Source organism: Aquarana catesbeiana, linkage group LG03 (genome assembly GCF_042186555.1).
Source record: "Aquarana catesbeiana isolate 2022-GZ linkage group LG03, ASM4218655v1, whole genome shotgun sequence".
In the NCBI taxonomy this organism is placed as follows: Eukaryota; Metazoa; Chordata; class Amphibia; order Anura; family Ranidae; genus Aquarana; species Aquarana catesbeiana.
The window spans coordinates 116,627,211-116,649,065 of NC_133326.1; the positions used below are offsets into that span (position 1 = coordinate 116,627,211).

The 21,855-nt window shown below is 41.2% G+C and overlaps 1 protein-coding gene across 5 annotated transcripts in view; it reads left to right on the forward strand.

Moving 5' to 3' along the window:
* Positions 1-1,114: 1,114 nt before the first annotated feature.
* The window catches only part of LINGO1 (leucine rich repeat and Ig domain containing 1), a 595,405-nt gene continuing 574,664 nt past the window's right edge, over positions 1,115-21,855 (forward strand). For 2 of the 5 annotated variants that reach the window (XM_073619050.1, XM_073619048.1), the window contains exon 1: positions 1,116-1,888. The gene's annotated coding sequence lies outside the window, so the exon portion shown is untranslated. Of the gene's footprint in view, positions 1,889-21,855 lie in introns of all 5 variants that reach the window. The other 3 variants (XM_073619049.1, XM_073619047.1, XM_073619045.1) reach the window with 2 other exon arrangements.

Consider the following 21,855-nt stretch of genomic DNA (forward strand, 5'->3'; position numbering starts at 1 on the left):
TAGGTAAAAATAAAATCGGAGCGTTTACTACCACTACTGGGGGGGGGGGGGGGCACAGACAGCAATACAAACTGACAAGCATTCTAATCCATCTCCACTCTACCAAAAAATGAAATAAAAGTTTTGTCTTTGGTTATACTTTTAATCAATCAAAAGGGAAGCTACGCCTATTCAATTGTTTGCCAAATCGATCCTTTAATGTCAAAGCTCAACTGAAGAAGCTGAAGATAGAAGCTGATTGGTTGCCATGCACAGCTGCTTCAGTTTTAATAAATTCCCCCAAGTATGTATCCTTTCAATAGTTCGTGCACTTTTTTTCTACATCAAAAATGCATGGAAAGTAGATTTATTTATTTCAGGTACTTATATAGCGCCGTCAATTTACGCAGCGCTTTACATATACATTGTACATTCACATCAATCCCTACCCTCAAGGAGCTTACAATCTAAGGTCCCTAACTCACATTCATACATACTAGGGACAATTTAGACAGGATCCATTTAACCTACCAGCATGTCTTTGGAGTGTGGGAGGAAACCGGAGTACCCGGAGGAAACCCACGCAGGCACAGGGAGAACATGCAAACTCCAGGCATGTAGTGTCATGGGTGGGATTTGAACCAGTGACCCTTCTTACTGCTAGGCGAAAGTGCTATCCACTACACCACTGTGCATGGTTTCCAATGGCATAGTTCACACCAGTGTGGTCAGTTCCAGGGCTTTCTAGTTCCAGAATAAAAGTAGAACATGCTGCATTTTCCCTAAACTGGACTGTACTGGAGGGCTGTAAAATGTATCAAAAACGCACCGGAATGCACTGGAACGCATCAAAAACGCACTGCACCTCAGTACAGTGAAAAAAAATGCATCTAATGCATCCAGAAACGCATCAAAAACGCACCTGAACACACCAAAACCATGTTTAAAAATGCGCAAACACATTGCAACTGGAGTGCGTTTTTGTGGTGGGAACTATCCCTAAATCTTATTGCCCAATTCTGTGAACAATCGTTCGATCAGATTGTTGCATGCATGGCATTATGTAACACAGAACCAGAGCAGCACACGGCCCAGCATGCATTGCAATTCGTTCTAAGGTCAAAAAAAAGCCTTGACCAGAATGCATTGCACATAAGAAAGATTAGGAAGTTGCGTGGTCCCAAAATCAGGGTGCTATGGGGGCCAGTGAGCTGAGGATGAATTGAGGTGAGAGCTCAGGACTACAGAGCCCAGAATGCACATGGTGATGATGGAACACAACATCTCTGCAGTCAGCAGTTGCTGGGAGGGGCAGCTGGACCAGTCTGCTAGATAGAGGATCCGATAGGGAGGAAGGCTGAGCACACACACACACACACACACACACACACACTGTATCAGGACAAGGACAAGGACAGAGGGGGGTCCCCCAAATCCAGGAAGAAGGGGGACACACATCGCCAGGATTCTGGACCATCCATGTGATTCTCAGTCCTGCTTAGCTTGCATTCCCTCCTCCTCCCCCACCTGCCTGCCATCGCCTTCCACCTGCTTGGAAAGAAGGATTTTTGGATTCGGGGGATGACGGTGGAGAGGCGAGCTGCCCCTAATAGGGGCTCAGACATCTGAGACATCTGTGACAGCTGCTGTCATCCATCCATCCATCCATCCCAGGGATTCTCTGCAAGGAGGGGATCTGGGGGGACTCTGCCATGGGGGACAAACCATGCCTGTCCTAATCGGTCACACTGTACCCCTGCGACACACGAGCGACACTCTGCGCCCGACAGTCCCCTTTACTACAGGCAGCCCACAGAGGGATAAGTGAGAGGGCAGCAGATCCTCCTGCCGGTGTATGCAGGACATCTACACCCTGTCCTAGGAGATCAACAGTCCCGTCTGATAGAAGGTGAGTCCCTGGGTCTGTCTTCATGGCCTGCTAGACAATCAAATCCATCCATTTATAATATGTAACTCTGATTATTGATTCATTTATTGCTGTGCAATTATTTTCTCTTTGTGTCTATTAAAGAATGCTGGACCGGTATGTATGTATGTATATAAATATATGCGTGTGTATATGTGTATATATCTATATCTATATCTATATATAGATATAGATATATATAGATATATATATATATCTATATATAGATAGATATATAGATATCTATATATCTATCTATATATAGATATATAGATATCTATATATCTATATATATATATATATATATATATATATATATATAGTGTGTATATATATATATATATATATATATATATATATATATATATATATATATATATATATATATACTGTACAGTATATAAAATGTGTGTTAAATTTAAAGGGGATGTCTATGTGTGCAGGTGGTGTACTCAGGACATTGCATTCACTAATATAGTTGTACATGTGTGCACCATTTGCCATCAATGGCTCATATATCATTGTGCTGCTGTGCGCAACTGCTTACTGCCTCCCAAGCCACTGTACCAGCACCGTCATGTCTGCACTCCAGCAGCCTCCCATGTCCTGTGATTTATTTCTGTGCTTTTAGAAATGTGCTCAGAACTGCAAACTGGAGGCTGTGTCACATGGGTAGGTAAAGGCTTTATGTTTACATACCATAGCAAATATGTTTTGTCAACTAACTCTGATTGTCCTAAAACATTTAAGGATAGTATTTTGGATTTGTAACAAATGTTGCAAGTATCCATAACAAATATTGTTGCAGATCCCCTGTGATCATACATTCCCTGTCCTGTGTCCTTAATACAATGTGACAAAGTTGAAGTCATGTATCCAGCCTGCAGTAGCAGGGGTTTAGTGTCTCACCAGGAAGATTATGGCGGCAGCCATCTTTGAGTGGCCTGGTGTTAAGTAATGCCTTGATGTGTCTCTTTGATTTGCCGTGCCGCGAGCTGTCCGCTCTGCTGTTCACATATCTCTACGTTTTATGCTGCTTCTCATTATGTGTACAGTAGTATTTGTTACATTATAATTTGGCTCTTGAGTTTCTATTGTGTCGCTACTTCTACAGTATTTCCTATATCTGTACAGCACTGTGTAAATTGTTGGTGCTAGACAAAGAAAGAAAAAAACACTTCTGTGATTATTATATTATTATTATACAGGATTTATATAGCGCCAACAGTTTACGCAGCTCTTTACAACATGGGGGCAGACAGTACACTTACAATACAAATCAATACAGGAGGGATCAGAGGGCCCTGCTCGCTAGAGCTAACAATCACAGACATCGCATGTGATTCGCACCACACTGCTGTGCGGATCACATGCGATGTCTGTGTGATGCAAATTCAGCCATACAGATTGTATGGCTGAATGTGCATCGCGTTCGGATCAAAATTGTGCAGGACCCTTTTTTTTGTCCACACCAGAATCGTATCGCAGGGGTGTTTACACCTATGCGATCCGATTCCTGTCCGAATTCACAGTTCGCACTGCGATATGCAAACCGATCTGAGGGCGTCATTAAGGCTGGGTTTTCCCCGCATCCAAATCACGACAGGCAAGTGTGAGCGGCTTTCAATGGAGCCGATTCACACAGATCCGGGGCAGCCGCGGTCCGCATTCAAAAAAGGGTCCTGTGCCAGTCTTTGTATTGACACCCGCAGCAGTTCGCATAAGGCAATGTGAACTGCTTGCGAGTTGTATGCGATGCGAGAACTGGCACTGGAATCTCGCTGGTTTTCCTTATCCTTATATTTTGCCCATTTTCCAGAGGGCTCTGGGCAGTGTAGCTGTTGGATGTAGGTCCTGTTTTCTGTCCTAGGAGCAGAAGCCTCCACCTTCTATCCACCTTAGTTCTTATACAGGTGTGCATCCATTTCCGGTGCCCGGAAGGCACGGGTGCAGCGTTCAGCCCTGTCAAAGTCTTTGGCAAGCTGAAATTCGCTGCAGCTGGCTGAGGTACCCACATTTACAGCCCTATGTTTAGGATGTAGGCGCAGAATTGGATGCATATGGGCTAAACACGCAGTGGACTTGATTTACTAAAACTGGAGAGGGCAAAATCTGGTGCAACTATGCATGGTAGTCAATCAGCTTCTAACTTCAGCCTGTTCAATTAAGCTTTGACAAAAAAAAAACCTGGAAACTGATTGGGTTCTGTGTTGGGCTGCACCAGATTTTGCACTCTTCAGTTTTAGTAAATAGACCCCGGTGTGTTTTTGGCCTTACTAGAACTTGCCGCCCTAATTTATACCCAGCGTTGGTACACCTGTGACTCTGGATAGGATGCGATTTTGCCTGGCATTCTGCTCAAGTTGAATGTTATATATATCATTTAGGCCCTCAACAAAAAAAAATTGAATTACAATGACATGGTAATCCCGCTGAAGAGCAGGCACTTGTACAGTCTCATCGCATTACTTTGCCAGTCTCCTACAATCTAAAGGCTGAGGGTTTTCTAATCCTATCCACCGTCTCTCTGTGGCCGCCTATCCCTCTGCGCTTTGCCCTCTGCCAGTTTATTTCTCTACCTGTCTTTCTTCTGTTCTTCTTTCTGTCATTCCTGATCTCCTTATCTCTCTGTCCTTTCTACCAATTCACTGCCTTCTGAATAATTACTGCTTTCATCACCTGCTGTCCTATTTTATTTTTTATTTTTTTGCCCTCAACCGATACCCACTTTCAGCGTTTTCTCTTTTTATTTTACTTTGAAGTCTTTCTACTCATTCATAATTTATCTACAAGATTCCAGCTATTAGCATGTTACCTCCATCTCATTATTTTGCCTGTCCCAATGTTACTGTCAGTTTATTTACTGTTTAACTAATTTTTTTATTAATGAGAGTGCAACAGGAGAAAATCAATTTGACTTATGCTGTCATTTTTCATATCAAAACAGGGCAAGTGATTGATACAAGTATTAACTAAATTCTCAATTACTGTTCTCTATTAACTGATTCTATAACCTTTCTAGATTTACCTATTATGAGATGTAAAAAAAATGAATATATATATATATATATATATATATATATATATATATATATATATTCCTTTTTTACATATATATATATATATATATATATATATATATATATATATATATATATATATATATATATATATATATATACTGTTTGTAAGGCAGAGCCAATAGAAATGTATAAAATGCTCAGTGTGGATGTTTGTTTTTGTCTATGGTAGCATCTATGGCCATTGCTTATTGCTTATTGTATATGAATTAAACTGGGAAATTAAACTGGGAAATTGACTTAAAGGTTATGTTCACCTTTTCCAGAAAATAGCCTATGCAGTCAAGAGGTACCAGTAGGTATTAACAACAGTGCAGCTTTATAAAATGTTATTTTATTTTCTTATCTGTAGGCCATTTGAAAGCCTGGCCAGAAAAAACTCCCAGTTAGCAATTCCCGCATCCAAAAAAAACATCTTTTTTTTGCTCCTGTAGTGCTGGGAGTGAGCATCCACTGGTTTTCATGTCCTAGCAACAAGCCAGGATGTGGGGATGACCAATTGAAAGTTTCCAGACAGGCTTCTGGGAGCTTAAATGGCCTAGGTATGATAAGAAAATGAATGAACATTTTACAAAGCTGCACAGTTTCTTAATACCTACTGGGGCCCCTTGGCTGCAAGGGTATTCTCTAGAAAAGGTGAACTTAGCCGTTAAGCTTTTGCAGGCCTTGCTTCTGTGTAAGACGGTCGTTACCTCTTTTACACTTTGAAGCATTCATACATGCTCAGCGAGATGGCAGCAGAAAGGAAGAAGTTGTTCCTTATGGGAAATGTTTACCTGTGGAAGTTACTGCTATCAGGTCATTTCTTTATGTAGCCAGCTGTTTACAGTGATGGATGTGGTATGGGATTTGAGAAAGGGGCAGTTGAAACAAGTATATCTTGCTTTGTACTGTCATTGTGACCTTGTCTGTTTACTGCTGGTAAGGCTCCATTAATACAGAACTCGTAGTGTGTTCTTCTTTAGCTGTTTCCATTGACTTCAAAATTCTCATGCTCACCTATAAGGCTCTGCGTGGCTCAACAACTCATTATCTGGTTTAACTTTTATCACTCCCACCTTGTAACCTTAGCTCCTCTAATCTTCTGGTCTTCTGTGTGCCCATCAAATACATATAGACTCTATGGGGGACAGTACCTTCTCCTGTTATGCCTTGACACTTTGGAACTCTCTTTCCAAGAACATCAGAGAGTCACCTGATTAAGGCCTCGTGCACACTGAACAGTTTTTTTTTTTTGCTGCTCCTGCCTCTAAACTCCCCTGCATGTTAGTCTATGTGTCCATGCACACATAGGCATTTAGAGGAGATCAGAGGCAGGGGCGTATAGAGACAGAAAAGAAAAACCCCATAGTAAGTGGGTCCCGGAGCAGCAGAGTTCTGGAAAAAAAGACGCTTGAGGCACCTAACCGTGTGTAAATGCGCCTAATCACTAGTCATGTTTAGTGCTTGAGCATTAATTAATTTCACTGGCCAGAGAAAATGATTATACTGGCCAGTGAAATGAATTACCACCCAAGTGCTTGCCATGCTTAAACATGTTACATGAGTTTACAGGCATCAAGCGTTTTTCTGCCAAATCTCTGCTGCCAGGGTCTAGGAAAGTTAGCAAAATGTCTAGTCTGCATGAGGCCTAAAACTCAACTCCAGGCAAATATGAAATAGAGGATTGATTTTTTGCTTTGTTTAGGGAAGAGCAGAAACCTTTAGGCCTCTTTCACATGGACGATCCGTATGTCCGTTTTTCATCCTTCCGTTTTCGGATGAAAAACGGACATACATTCATCCCTATGGAGCGTCGGATGTCAGCGGTGACATGTCCGCTGACATCCGACCCCGCTCCGATCCGAAAAGTGTAACGGAGGAAAAACCTACTTTTCCATCCATTTTCGGATCGGATCGGGTGACGACGGACACTACGGTCCGTCGTCATCCGATCCCCCCATAGGGGAGAGCGGCGCTCTGACAGGTCCGTCGCTGCACAGTGTGCAGCGATGCACCTGTCATCTTCCTGCTCAGCGGGGATCGGCGGAGCGATCCCCGCTGAGCCAGCGGATGTTCACGGGGCGGATCATCACTGATCCACCCCGTGAGAAAGAGGCCTTAGGCTGGGTTCACACTGCCGTACGGAGAGGCTGACAACAGGGGTCCAGTGTGTCCCTGTTCAGCGTTTCAGGGCCGATTTCGGTCCAATTTTTTGGCTGAATTTGGACCTGAAATGGACCAGAAGATGCACAGGACTCCTGTACAATTCGCTCCACAGCCGTTCTGGAAATGTGTGAACTGGCCCCATAGAGAGCCCGTCACACTCTCCTGACATGCTCATTGAATGCGGGGAGACCTGCATCCAATTCGCAATAGTGTGAACCCAGCCTTATACAGTTGTGCTCATATGTTTACATACCCTGGCAGAATTTAAGATTTCTTGGCCATTTTTCAGAGAATATGAATGATAACACAAAAACGTTTTTTTTCACTCATGGTTAGTGTTTGGCTGAAGCCATTTATTATCAGTCAACTGTGTTTACTCTTTTTAAATCATAATGACAAAAGAAACTACCCAAATGACCCTGATCAAAAGTTTACATGCCCCAGTTCTTAATAATGTACCGTGTATTGCCCCCTTTAACATCAATGACAGCTTGAAGTTTTTTGTGGTATTTGTGGATGAGGCTCTTTATCTTCTCAGATGGTAAAGCTGCCCATTCCTCCTGGCAAAAAGCCTCCAGTTCCTGTAAATTTTTGGTCTGTCTTGCATGAACTGCACATCTGAGATCTCCCCAGAGGGGCTCAATGATATTGAGGTCAGGAGACTGAGATGGCCACTCCAGACCCTTCACTTTATTCTGCTATAGCCAATGACAGTTTGACTTGGCCTTGTGTTATGGATCATGTCATGTCATGTTGGAATGTCCAAGTACGTCCCATGCGCAGCTTCCTGGCTGATGAATGCAAATGTTAATCCAGTATTTTTTGATAACATACTGCATTAATTTTGCCATCAATGTTGACCAAATTTCCTGTGCCTTTGTAGCTCACACATCCCCAAAACATCAGCGATCCACCTCCGTGTTTCACAGTAGGAATGGTGTACCTTTCATCATAGGCTTTGTTGACTCCTCTCCAAATGTAGCCTTTATAGTGGCCAAAAAGCTCAATTTTGGTCTTATCTCTCCAAATGACTTTGTGCCGGATGGTTTGACGCTTGTCTCTGTGCTGTTTGAGGTATTGTAAGCGGGATACTTTGTGGCAATTGCATATTAATGGCTTTCTTCTGGCGACTCGACCATGCAGCCCATCTTTCTTCAAGTGCCTGCTTATTTTGCATCTTGAAACAGCCACACCACATGTTTTCAGAGTCCTGTATTTCACCTAAAGATATTTGTAGCTTCTAAACGCAGCTAAACACGGTAGCTGCATTTCATTTACAGGCATTTTTCATTTTTGGCTATTGTGAAAAAAACAAACTTTTTTTTTTTTTTTTTTCTAAATGCAAACACAGCTAAACGTGGTATGTAAACGCGGTATGTAAATGCGGCAAAACGGACGTTTTAAAACGTGGGTTACTATCTGTCAAGTTAAATCGTTCAGGAGAGGTTGTAAAAACATCACGTGTACATGAAGCCTTAGAGGTTGTAAAAATGTCCCGTGCACATGAAGCCTTATGCCCTGTACACATGATCGGACATTCCGACAACAAAATCCTGGATTTATTTCCGACGGATGTTGGCTCAAACTTGTTTTGTATGCACACGGTCGCACTAATGCTGTCGGAAATTCCGAACATCAAGAACGCGGTGAGCCGAGAAAAATGAAGTTCAATACCAAATGCGGCTCTTCTGCTTGATTCCCAGCATGCGTGGAATTTTGTGCATTGGAATTGTGTACACATGATCGGAATTTACGACAACGGATTTTGTTGTCGGAAATTCTGACAGCAAATGTCTGATGGAGCCTACACACGGTCGGAATTTCCGACAAGCTCACATCGAACATTTGTTGTCGGGAATTCTGACCGTGTGTACGTGGCATTAAAGGTTGTAAAAATGTCCCGTGTACATGAAGCCTAATTGGGGATTCAGAGACACTACTTCCCCTTTAGGTCTGTTCCCCTTGTAATTGACAGCAGGCAGTAGCTGGATTCCGTAGCCAATAGACAGAATCCACCCACTGACTGCTGTCAATCACAAGGAGGGAGTTGACCGAATTGGGAACTAGTCCCTTAAGCCGGTGTTCCATCAGAATCGGCGACCCGTCAGATTAGGTACCGAAAGTGATGGTCCATCAGCTGCGCATGCGTCCACCACTACCAGGTTTGCTAATCCGACAGAACACCTGCAGTCAAAAGAAGGCGGCAGCGGACATCTTACTACACCCAGCTACGTCTTGAATTTCAGAGTAATTTTAGCAATAAAGTAAGCATTTATAAATAAATATATACATTGACAGCACATATAAATGTGTAAATAATGAAGAATTCAATCTATCGGTTGATCAAAAATATAAAATATAAATATTCTAGTGAAAATGAATTTTCAATGAAATAATATGAAACAAGTATGGCATAAAATTATAATAATGAAAACAAGTGTATCAAATAACAAAAATAATCAAAAATAAAATGGAAATATTCAGAAGGAAACAGTCCTTGGAGCCAAGGCAGATTGAATAGGTGATCATAAAGGTTAAACACCCAGCACCCAGTGAGAAATCCTCCACCTTAATAGATGTACGCTTACCAGAGGTAAGCTAGATAACAGCTTATCTATGGACATCCACACAGGGGACACAACTCCTTAGATCTCCTCACAAGGAAGGGGCAGGCAGGATCTCTCCTTTCGGCGGACCTCAAACAGCATACCGGGGGGGACCTCTCCTCCTGGAAGTCAGCTGGTGACATGATCTTCTGCCCCCCGAGTCCTCTCCTCCTGTCAGGTCCTGGCTCCAACACAGGCCTAGTGGCAGAGCATACCGAGAAAGCCACAATCTCCCGCCTTAAGGTGACAGCAGGACGCGGAGAGGCGGGAGATTGTGGCTTTCTCGGTATGCTCTGCCACTAGGCCTGTGTTGGAGCCAGGACCTGACAGGAGGAGAGGACTCGGGGGGCAGAAGATCATGTCACCAGCTGACTTCCAGGAGGAGAGGTCCCCCCGGTATGCTGTTTCAGGTCCGCCGAAAGGAGAGATCCTGCCTGCCCCTTCCTTGTGAGGAGATCTAAGGAGTTGTGTCCCCTGTGTGGATGTCCATAGATAAGCTGTTATCTAGCTTACCTCTGGTAAGCGTACATCTATTAAGGTGGAGGATTTCTCACTGGGTGCTGGGTGTTTAACCTTTATGATCACCTATTCAATCTGCCTTGGCTCCAAGGACTGTTTCCTTCTGAATATTTCCATTTTATTTTTGATTATTTTTGTTATTTGATACACTTGTTTTCATTATTATAATTTTATGCCATACTTGTTTCATATTATTTTATTGAAAATTCATTTTCACTAGAATATTTATATTTTATATTTTTGATCACCCGATAGATTGAATTCTTCATTATTTACACATTTATATGTGCTGTCAATGTATATGTCATTTTTTTAGCGCAGTCTTTTTTGATTATCTTTGTATATATGTGTGCACGCCCCACTCTAGGACTGCAGCTCTAATTATCCTACTATTTATTAGTAGCACATTTTTAGAGTAGCGCGGTAAATTTTTGTTGTTTATAAATAAATATAGTATATTAACATCTGTGATGCTGTTTTGGTGTAAAATTATCAAAGAAGCTGGACGCCAGCAGTAAGAAGATGGCGGAGGCCATGTTGGTACATCCCGCACTGCTCAGTGCTAAACCTTTAGGTTTTCAAAATGAAGCATCACAGATGTCATAATACTATATTTATTTATATACACTCTCTTTATTGCTAAAATTACTCTGAAATTCAAGACGTAGCTGGGTGTAGTAGGATGTCGGCTGCCTTCTTCTGACTACAGGTGTTCTCTCAGATGAGCAAACCTGGTAGCGGTAGAACGCATGTGCAGCTGACCGAACCTCACTTCCGATACCTAATCTGACCGGCCGAGATGTGAACCATGTATGGGAAGACTGAATGTACCAAAGTTGATTGACCGATCAACTTAGGTACAACCAGCCTGCCAGATTTTATATGCGATTATTGCAAGCGGCTGTTATAGATATGAATATATATGAAGAAGCCTAATGGCTAAATGCGTAGATGCACAAGGGCTCATTGTACAAATTGTATCATTTTATAGGATTTTTAATCTTTTTGAACACTGTGATTGTACCATGTACTTTTTTCAATAAACGTTATTTTTGTTACTTCTCCATTGTTTCTATGCCTTAAAAGTCCGACCTTTGGTTACTTGTTTAGTACCCCCTCTTTTCCCCCCAAAAATGACTGTCTTCTCCTGGCGGGGATAGCTTCCCCTGCCACCCCGCCGGGAGAACACAATGGCTCAGGGTGAGAGATTGCCCTGTCAACACTTCCTGTGTTGATGAGGGAGTCGAGAAAGTTTTGTTCCTGCAACCTGTGGTTGCAGAAAAGACATTTGCGTTGTCTGTGCCCAGTCATAACTTCCCCATCAGGCTCCAACCACTCTGTGTTACTCAGTGTGAGCCGGGGGCAGCGGCAGCAAACATGCCACTCTGCTACACAGCATACAGAGGCAGGCACTCTGCCTGCCTCTGTATGTACACCAATTTAGAGTTGGTCTTAATTACCTCCAGTTTGTAGATAATTAAACTGAAGGTAATTATTTTTTAATTTAGTGCAGCTGTAGCACCACTTTAAGAACTACCTGAATTTACCACATGTATTGTTAAAGATACTGAAACTGGCAGCAGGACATTTTAAATTTGGCACAGGTCATTGTAGCCTCCCTGGCGGTATTCCCGAGTGTGGCTTGGGGTTAAAATTCAGTACCATTAGCGGTAACCCCGAGCCACACTCGGGATCGCATTGCAGGATCCTGGGGCGGCGTTACTTACCTTGTCCCAGAGATCCTGCGATGTCCCCCGCAGTGTCCGAGGGCTCCGTCCTCCTCCGAAGCCTCTCCGTGCCAGGCTCCGTTCCCTGCGAGCGGCTGGACGCATGGGGGCGGAGCCTGGCGGCAAATTCAAAAAACTGTCAAAATCATAACACATACAGTACTGTAATCTTACAGATTACAGTACTGTATGAAATGATTTCACATCCCTTTTGTCCCCAGTGCTCTGGCCCATGCCCTGCATGCAGTTTTACATGATATACACTGTTCTTTCTGCCTGGAAACTGGAGATTGTCCATAGCAACCAAAAAGTGTCCCTTTACGTCAAAAGTGGCTTTAGACCAGCTAGAAAACAGCGATAGTAAATTAGAACACTTGCAGAATTGAGCGATAGTGAATTGTGGGGAAATTTATTTTATTACTATTTTTTTTTTTTTTTTTAATTATTTATTTTTATTTATTATATTATAATTTATGTTTTTGTGTTTCAAACTTTATCATACCCGGGATATCTACTAGACTCTGGTTTGGACAGATTTAAGTGTGTTATTGTTAAGATTTACAGACCTACAATATAAAACGCCAAATTTCCATGCAAAATAATTGTACCGCTTTCAGCACCTAAAATCCGAAATAATCATACCGCCAGGGAGGTTAAAGGACCATGCCCCTAGAAAAGTATTGTAAGTGCTTTATTAAACTCACCTGTATGTGCCTGAAAAAGCCATTGCACGTGAACATGAACAATGAACTTGTGAAAGTGGTATGTGTTGAAAAGCCAGCAATTTGTTTAGAGTCATATAATTTATTTTTCAGTATAGATGATGTGTATTTTTTGGATCAGAATCCAATACAGTATCGGCAGACAGATGTCTAATAGTGTTTTTGTATTTTCAGTTTTAGCCTATCTATTGGGACCCTCACTATACGGCATAAAATAGTTGCCCATATTCCCAAGGAACAATGAAATATGTCTGACTATGCCTATTGTCATTGTCTGCTGCAGCGTTTTTTCACTCCAACACCATGTTGTAGTGTGACTGTTGCCTTTTATGTCAGTGGACAGTATTTTACATGAGGTCCCCATGAGGCCAGATCACAGGGGAACATCATGTAAAAACATAGTGGTGTGAATAAGCCCTTGTGGGCTCATTAATTAATAAGCAAATTATTAATTACTTCTGTTACTTATCTTTTCCTGTTTATACAGAAGTTGTCATTAGTAACTTGTATGTTAAAAAGTATTGCATAAAGATCATATGTTTTTTTTTTTTTGTTACATAAATTTTATTGAATGAGACAGGTCAATATGCAAATACAATGAACAAACAGGTAGAGGTTTGAATAGGCAAAAGAGATGCGTACACTATACAGAGTTTGTAATTAAGATACAAAATTGCCATACAAAGTTTTTATAATACATAGTTTTTATAGAGTGAGAACAAAATTTCTGTATCAAAGCCATAAATGTTAGGTTTGGCAACCGTAATTTGTACACAGTGTTATAGTGTTATCAATATAGGTGTTAAAATGGACACGTACATTTTATAACTGCTTGGAAGCAGGTGAAGAGGTTGGAAAAGTAGAAGAAGAAGAGAAAGAGAAAAAAAAGGAGGGGGCGGGTATATGGGGAAAGGTAAAGGGGGGGGGGGGCAGGGGGTATTCATTTTTCCCTTTCCCACATTGCAGATGGGGCAAGTCATAAAGCTACAGTTGCGGGGTGTAGGAGAAAACATTTATTCAGTCAATGTTAGTAGTTTAGTCTTTTGATATTTGTAATCAAGAGAAATTAAGGAGGCGCAAAGGAGGACATTACGTTTATTTGTGCTTTATTAATTACACAAATAGGTTATTGACTGTCATCCAAAATTTAGATATTTGGGATCATCGTGATAATGTGAAGGCACACTTATTGGCTTATATAATAGAGCCAATGGGGTTGATTTACTAAAGGGCAAATAGTCTGTTTACTTTGCAAAGGAAGTTTTAGAGGAGTATATGAAAAGAAAGATCACTGTCAATTTGTTGCTATGGTTTACGAGCATTGGGGTTGTTTTACTAAAGATGAATAGTCTGTTCGCTTTGCAAAGGAAGTTGCACATTGCAATGGAATTTTCCCCAGAGCTTAGTGAATGAGGCAACGCTCTGCTGACTTTCTGTATTTATGTGAACATAAAAATGTTTTTTTTTTTTTTTATTTCTCTTTCACATGATTGGGTGTTCTTTGCAAAAGGAATCTTCACCCTATTCACTAAGCTCTGGGGCAAATTCCCAAACTTATTTGCCTTTAGTAAAACAACCCCAATGTCCGTAAACCATAGCAACAAATTGACAGTGATCTTTCTTTTTACATACTCCTCTTAAGTCGTAAAAAGGAACAGTCTGATTGGTTGTCATGAGCTACTGTATTTTACATATCATCACTGCTTTTAGTGCTGCCTTAAGCACAATTAAAGACGTCTGATTCCCTGGTAATAGAAGTCTTAAATGGTATATGTTCTGCATTGTTACTAAATAATTCACAATATCTGACTCATTGACAGAAAGCAGTTGAAGAAGATCATTTTCCAGTCTGTGTCTATTGGATTTTAGACATAACATAAAAACACTGTATGAGGAACAAATTTTCTTAATATTAATCCATAGCAAACAAGAGTTAGCTTTAATCAGAATACAGAAAATAAAAAGTGTGCAGTATGTATGATTGTCTGGTTTGACTGTGCGGTATTGCTCATCAACTATTTTATTTAGTAATGCTTACTGGGTGAATGGAAATCTATAGGGCCAGAGAGTATCATCATTTTTATAGGAAATACATCTGTGTCTCTTGATGTATGCTTTCTGTGAGACTGGCCTTTTTTAACAATTTGAAAGATGTAGACAGCTGAGAAGAGAGCATAGGCAATCAGCCCAGGGTAGGTCATGGTAGGTCGGATTCCAGCTTTGTTTGTAACCTCTTAGTATAAGAACAATCACAGAAGACTGTCAAGAGTTCCAACCAACAGCCTGCCCATCAACCCATTTGGGTATTTTCTTCTGAAAATAAATACATTTTGCAATCAACTCCAGTCTTCATACACCCCCATGTGCCACAATTGCAACAGCTGGATGGTGTATGGTTGATTCATTAAAGGACAAAAGGCTATCGACTTTGCAAGGGATTTTCTCTTAGCTTAGTGAATGTGCAATGCTGTTTTTGTTTTTTTGTTTTTTCATTTTTTCATTGTTTTGCACACAATTGGGTATTCTTTGCACCACAATCTCCAAGATAAAGGGAAAATTCCCTTGCAAAGTGAAAATTATTTTGCAAAGTGCACACCCTATTTGACTTTAGTAAATCAACCCAGGAGAGTGGGATGCGGCATTTGATCTTTTATCAACTGTCAGGTTGAATTATGAGGTTTCTGATCAGCTATTGCTTAGCCCTAATTAGGGTCTTTTTTCCAGCCAGAAATAGGCTGATAATACACATGAATTCAGGAAGACTTGAGTGGCTTAAGGAATGCAAATGAACTCCTAAAAAAATTAGATTCTTACTTTTAAATTAAACAAAGTTCATTCAGTTTGTATGCAGCTATATATCACGTTAAAGAGCACTGAGAAAGATTACTTTTATGAACCCTGGCTTTAGACAGTCTTTTAAGAAATTAGTTCATTGCATAATTAGAAAAAAATCTCTACTTCCATTTCACTCACTAATTGGATGTGTTTAGGGGCTTTCAGTTATTGGCAATGGAATAGTCATGACGTTGCAACTTGCCGTCTACAGCCTCTGAGCTAAGGTGGAGCAAGGGAAACCCCTAGCACCAGATTAAACTTCATTTTAGAATGTTGTAAGTGCTGAGATCATTTACCCAGATGTCTAATTTTATATTTAAAGATTTGTTCATGCTACATTCAAATGTTACTGCTGCAACTGATTATGCCTTAATGCAGAAACATGAGACGGTGCCCCCTTCATAACCCACGCTGATAATGAGGTCTGATAACTCCAAACTATGCACACAATGCCATCCTCATTTCTATAAAATGTGCAGTTCAATGATTAGATAGGCAGATTTAAATTTCATGTCTGTCCTAGGCATTTATGGGAGGTAACACAGTACAGTCCAACTTCAGACACAGTGGTAAAAAGCAGATCAGCTAGGAAGGAAGGCAGGAACATCAAACCTTACTTAGGCCAGGATCTGCAAAACACTTTTATGGGCCAGGTCATAAATATGCCTGTCATAAATCAGCCTAGAAGCAAATACATATCTGTGAATCAGGTTTTTGACCTGAACTGCCAGAACCAAACTCTATGCATAATTCATAACTCCTGCTATGACACAGTTACATTCATTACACTAATGTAGAAATAAATAATCAGGTAGCCACCAACACACACTTATAACGGCTGATAGGACATATTATACTGAGAAGAGAAGCATAAAAGGATTAAAATATTTAGTGTCTAGCAAATCATATTTTCATTCTGTTCAATAATATGTTAATTATCAGTTGTTAAGCCCTGTCATATGGAAATATAGATATAGTTAAAATAATTCACATTAGGGAGTGAAACACTTCAGCATCCAATCAGCACACTTTTCAGACCCTTTAATTGGTTGTGGTATGTCTGTAAATGCCCTCCTAGGGACCAGGAAAGATTGCTGCATTTGCAGCTCTGCAGTTCTTGCTTAACATCAGAACTATTAAGGAATACTAATGCCTCGTTTCCACTGAGCGGATCGGTTCGGGTCGGTACAGTTTGAATGGCCTAGAATGGTTCGGTCTATTCTGGTGAGCGTTTCCACTGCAAGTGGGACCACAAGGGGCCATACAGGGTTTAGAAAAAATGCCTCAGCATAGCACAGCAGAGGGTTTTCTGTCAGCCAATCAGTGGAATGTATCGTGTGACGCCAGTAGCTCCGCCCTAACCGAACCGTTCCATTTTCTATGGCCCCACATCTGAAGCAGGACCCTGAATGGAGTGGTACGGTTCAGTTGTATGGGCCGCTTTCATAATGGAAACCCCCAAAATAGCGCACCGTACCGAACCGAACCGATCCGCTCAGTGAAAACGAGGCATTAGAGTCATTTATGAGACCCGGTGATTCTAACATATGTAAATAATTGGACTAAATTGGACCATACATGAAACCAAAGATCAGACAAATTAGGTGCTAAGTAATTGTCACTTTTAATGCTATTTTATTTTATTGTTGCCTATTGTCTGTTTTGTAATGCCTTTTCTGCAAATATTTTTTGGCATAATTTTTCTTTTCTTTTCATTAAAGCGATTTGAAATTCATTACACAAAATCTCAGAATGCTGTAATCAGAAATTAAAGAATCTTTGCCTCTGTGAGGGCCACCGTATTTTAAGACTCTGTGGCAGTCAGTGTCAGACATTGCTTAAAGGTCAGAATTGCAGCAGCAGATGCTGTGATAGGTGTGCGTTTCCATTAATACACGTGGTGGTGGCTACCATTTGTGTGTGCAAATGGTTAATTGTGTACCTAACCTACTGTCAGTCTTTTTTTTTCCTGAAAGTTGGAAGAGGGGAGGCTGGGAGTGCAATATGTCTAGTATTGTGTAGTATTGTGTGACAAAAAATGCAATCTCTTATGTCACCTTTAGCCAAAACAGCAGCTCTTTGCAGTTTTATTTTTTTGTTTGTTTTTTTTTTTTTTTTTTTTACCTAACAAGGCTGTTTTAGTGCCTTTACCATACATTCTTGGTATAGTTTTTCTTATTGTTACATTGGTCCAACTTGGACCATTGTGATTACACATAGTCCCTGCCTGGCTGATCCATGTGTAAGCTGAGAAAAGCTATAGTAGCTGCCACTACTTCAGTCATTTTCTCTGTCTTTCAGGGTCCGTACTGAGCAGCTGCCCTGGGGCAGCACAGAGTTCATCTCCCATTCATAGATTACCATACATTTTTATCATCAGTGAATGCAAAATGTTCTTCGATTGGAGGAGGTGGAGATACATAGGTGGTATTATTATTATTATTATTATACAGGATTTAGTTTGCGCAGCGCTTTACAACATGAGGGCAGACAGTACACCTACAATACAAATCAATACAGGAGGGATCAGAGGGCCCTGCTCGTTAGAGCTTACAATCTAGAAGATATCACAATCTCCACCTCTTTCAATCAGAAAACACCTTGTATTGATTTAGAAAAATACAAGATATTCTCTGAATGGCAACTGTGCCAAGCGGGAGACCCCCTGTGGTTACTATGCAGCAGGAGAGCCAATGAGCTTTGCACCTTAAAGACAGCGAGGATCAATATAGTAGCAGTGGCTACTACATTGATTCTCTGCTTCCACAGGAATCTGCCCGGTATGCAATCTAAAACTTACATTGGTCCGTGCCGGACCAAGATACCTATGCAAAAAAAAAAAAAAACATTCCTGAAATTCAGCTTTAAAGTCACTATACCTCAGTTTCTGTTTTAAAGCCTTCTATTATTAGATTTACATAGTTACACAGTTTAGATCTTAGCAGAACTAAGGTATCCTGTTTGAATTTTAAAAAAAAGTTTTATTTGAAAATATACCTAAATATTTCCACTCTAGCTCTTTAAAACTTTTTTCCTCTTCATGCTCCAATTCTTGAATGTTTTGTTGGAATCCGACTTTTCTGGGAGTGTCAGATTCTTGCCTGTACTGGCTACAGCTCCTGCTTCCTCTCCCTGGCTTCTGCTCACCGTTGGTTGCTTATGTTTGCAGTTTTCTAGCTCAGCCTTGGATTGTCACCGAGCGTGAAATGCCAGAATTTCTGCAGCAGTGACAGTCTTGGAGCATTAATGTTCAATCACGCAGCTTCAGGTTATCATGCATTCACAGGCCCTCTGGATACATGAGATAACCCCCCCCAGGAGGCCTTTTCAGGAAGTTTTGATACAAGGTAAGTAGTCATCCTATAGCAGCGATGGTGAACCTTGGCACCCCAGATGATTTGGAACTACATTTCTCATGATGCTCATGCACTCTGCAGTGTAGTTGAGCATCTTGGGAAATGTAGTTCCAAAATATCTGGGGTGCCAAAGTTCATCATCACCACCCTATAGAAAATATGTTTTTAATAAATGTGTGGATTTCTTTTTTACTGTTATTTTTAGCTGTATGAGCTGTTCAACCAACCAAGAGTTGCCTTGAATTGGTAATAAATCAGTCACCCAAACCTTCCCTCCCTTAACAAAGTTTGTACCAGACTTCACTTGCCAAAGTGATTGGCCATGATTGGTTATTTGTGATCATGCCACACATCTCTGGGTAGACATTAATTATACAATTGTAGCAATAGGCAATCATCTAATGACTTCAATACAAATCAGTAGAGACGGTCTGGGTGCTTAGTTGCTGGAAACTGCAAGATATATTAGGCAATTTATGGTCTTTCATCTGTAAACTGTGTTGAGTTTGTGCCTGTAATTTGGGCCTTAATGTGGAAATAACAAATCTTAAATGACCCGACCCATTTTTGAATAGACTGTAGCCTGTGATAAGCGTTATGTAAAGAACACAGTCTGCCAATATTAATTATACTGGATTTAGCAGAGAGGTTCACAGTCGATGTCCCCGTTTCATTTGACATTGGTGATTTCATGTACTTTCCCTAGTGCTTCTCAGGCCTTTACTTAAGGGCAATTAGTAGTTCTGGATTTAGGGATTATTCAAATTTGTTTAAAAAGGGAAATTTAAATCCCTGAGGACTGTGGTTTTGAGAACCACTAGTTTATTAAATACATTCCAAACAGCTCTAATGTCTTATTTACAACAAGGCTGCCCATAGTCATGAGACATTGCTCTCGGCAGACTTGTGGCCAATTTCTTGGTAATATAGGGATTTAGATAGAAGATTGTTCCATAAACACAAATTATTTTATTCTCTTAAGAAAATTTTCTATTAAAAAAAAAACAAAAATCTTTGTCAAATAATATCAGAACAATACCTCTAGGTACAGGAAATGTGCACACATTGTTTGTTAGCATTTATTATCTGAACATAGAAGAGCAGACATGTAACCATTTGTATAACAGAAAATACATATAAGATCCAGTTCCACAAAATAATATCTTAAAGAAGAAGTAAACCCTGATGGGTTTTACTTCCTCTTTGTTTCCCTGCAAAGGTAAAGCATAATGGGCTACTATGCATCGCATAGTAGCCCATTATGTGTCACTTACCTGACACAGGAGCCTGCGATGTCCCCGATTTCCTCACTGGCAGCGAGCGTCCATTCTTCACCCCTCTTCCTTCCGGGGCCGCGAACTCCGGCTCTGTGACTGGCCGGAGTCGTGTGACGTCACTCCCGCGCATGTGCGCGGCAGACGCCAGTCACGGCATGACCCCAGCTTGAAATGGCACAGCGTGCCCTTTCAAGAGTGCATCGGTGCATGCGCAGAAGAACCCATCGTACGGGGAAATAGTAAATATCTCCTAAACCGTGTAGGTTTAGGAGATATTTCAAGCACCTACAGGTAAGCCTTAATCTAGGCTTACCTGTAGGTGAAAGTGGTCTGTAAGGGTTTACAACCACTTTAAGTCTGTGACAGCAACTGCATACTGAAATTTATATGAATTTTCTTAGGTAAATCAACAATTGACTTAAAATCGCACAAATTGTAAAACTTTTGCCCTATGTCTAATTGTCTATAGATGCACTCAAAGGGTTGCTTACTGCGAGATTTCGTTTTTTTGACAAAAAAAAACCCTGTGTGCTATTTTTGATAAATGCTGGCTGAGCCCGTGTCTCCTGCCCCTTGTGCCTATTGACTATCTGTGTGATGATTGTGGTAGTCATCTTCTGCATTGGAGATCTGCTGGTAAGTAGGCGTGGTAACAATTAATTAAGCAAATTAAATCTTTCATTTGCACAACAGATTGGTTTGCTTCTCATGAAAAGTTTGCTTTAACCACTTCAATACCAGGCACTTACCCCCCTTCCTGCCCAACCCAATTTTCGGCTTTCAGCGCTGTCACTTTTTAAATGACAATTGCGTGGTCATGCTACACTGTACCCAAACAAAATTTTTTTTATCATTTTCTTCCCACAAATAGAGCTTTCTTTTGCTGGTATTTGATCATCTCTGCTGCTTTTATTTTTTGCTGAACAAATAAAAAAGACCTGAAAATTTTGAAAAGAAAAGCTTTTCTTTGTTTCTGTTATAAAATATTGTAAAAAAATATGTTTTCTCCTTCACTGATGGGCACTGATAAGCTGCACTGACTGGCACTGATGAGGTGGCACCAATGAGATTTCACTGATGAGGTGGCACTGATGGGCAATGACGATGGGCACTGATAGGCGGCACTCATGGGCCCTGATTTGCGGCACTGATATGCAGCACTGATGGGCATTGATAGGCGGCACTAATGGGCACTCATAGGTGGCACTGGTGGGCACTGATGGGCGCTGATAGGCGACACTGATGGGCACTGAAAGGCTGCACTGATGGGTACTTATGGGTGGCACTGATAGATGGCACTGCTGGACACTGATGGGCACTGATAGGCGGCACTGCTGGGCACTGATAGGCAGCCCTGATGGGCACTGATGGGTGGCACTGATAGGCATCACTGATGGCACTGACACTGGCAAGCAATATTAATGGGCACTGATTGGCAGCTGCCTGGGCACTGATTGGCATATCCCTGGTGGTCTAGGGTGGCATACCTGTTGGGGTTCCATTGTAGGCATCCTTGGTGGTCCTGGCGGCATCCTGGTTCTCCTGGGCAGGCATCAGCTGTGGGGCTGCGCCGATAAACAATCAGCACAGACCCCCCCGTCAGGAGATCCGCTGATCTGTCAGACACGAGTGAGGAAAAGCAGATACACGGCTCTTCCTGTTTACATCGCGATCAGCTG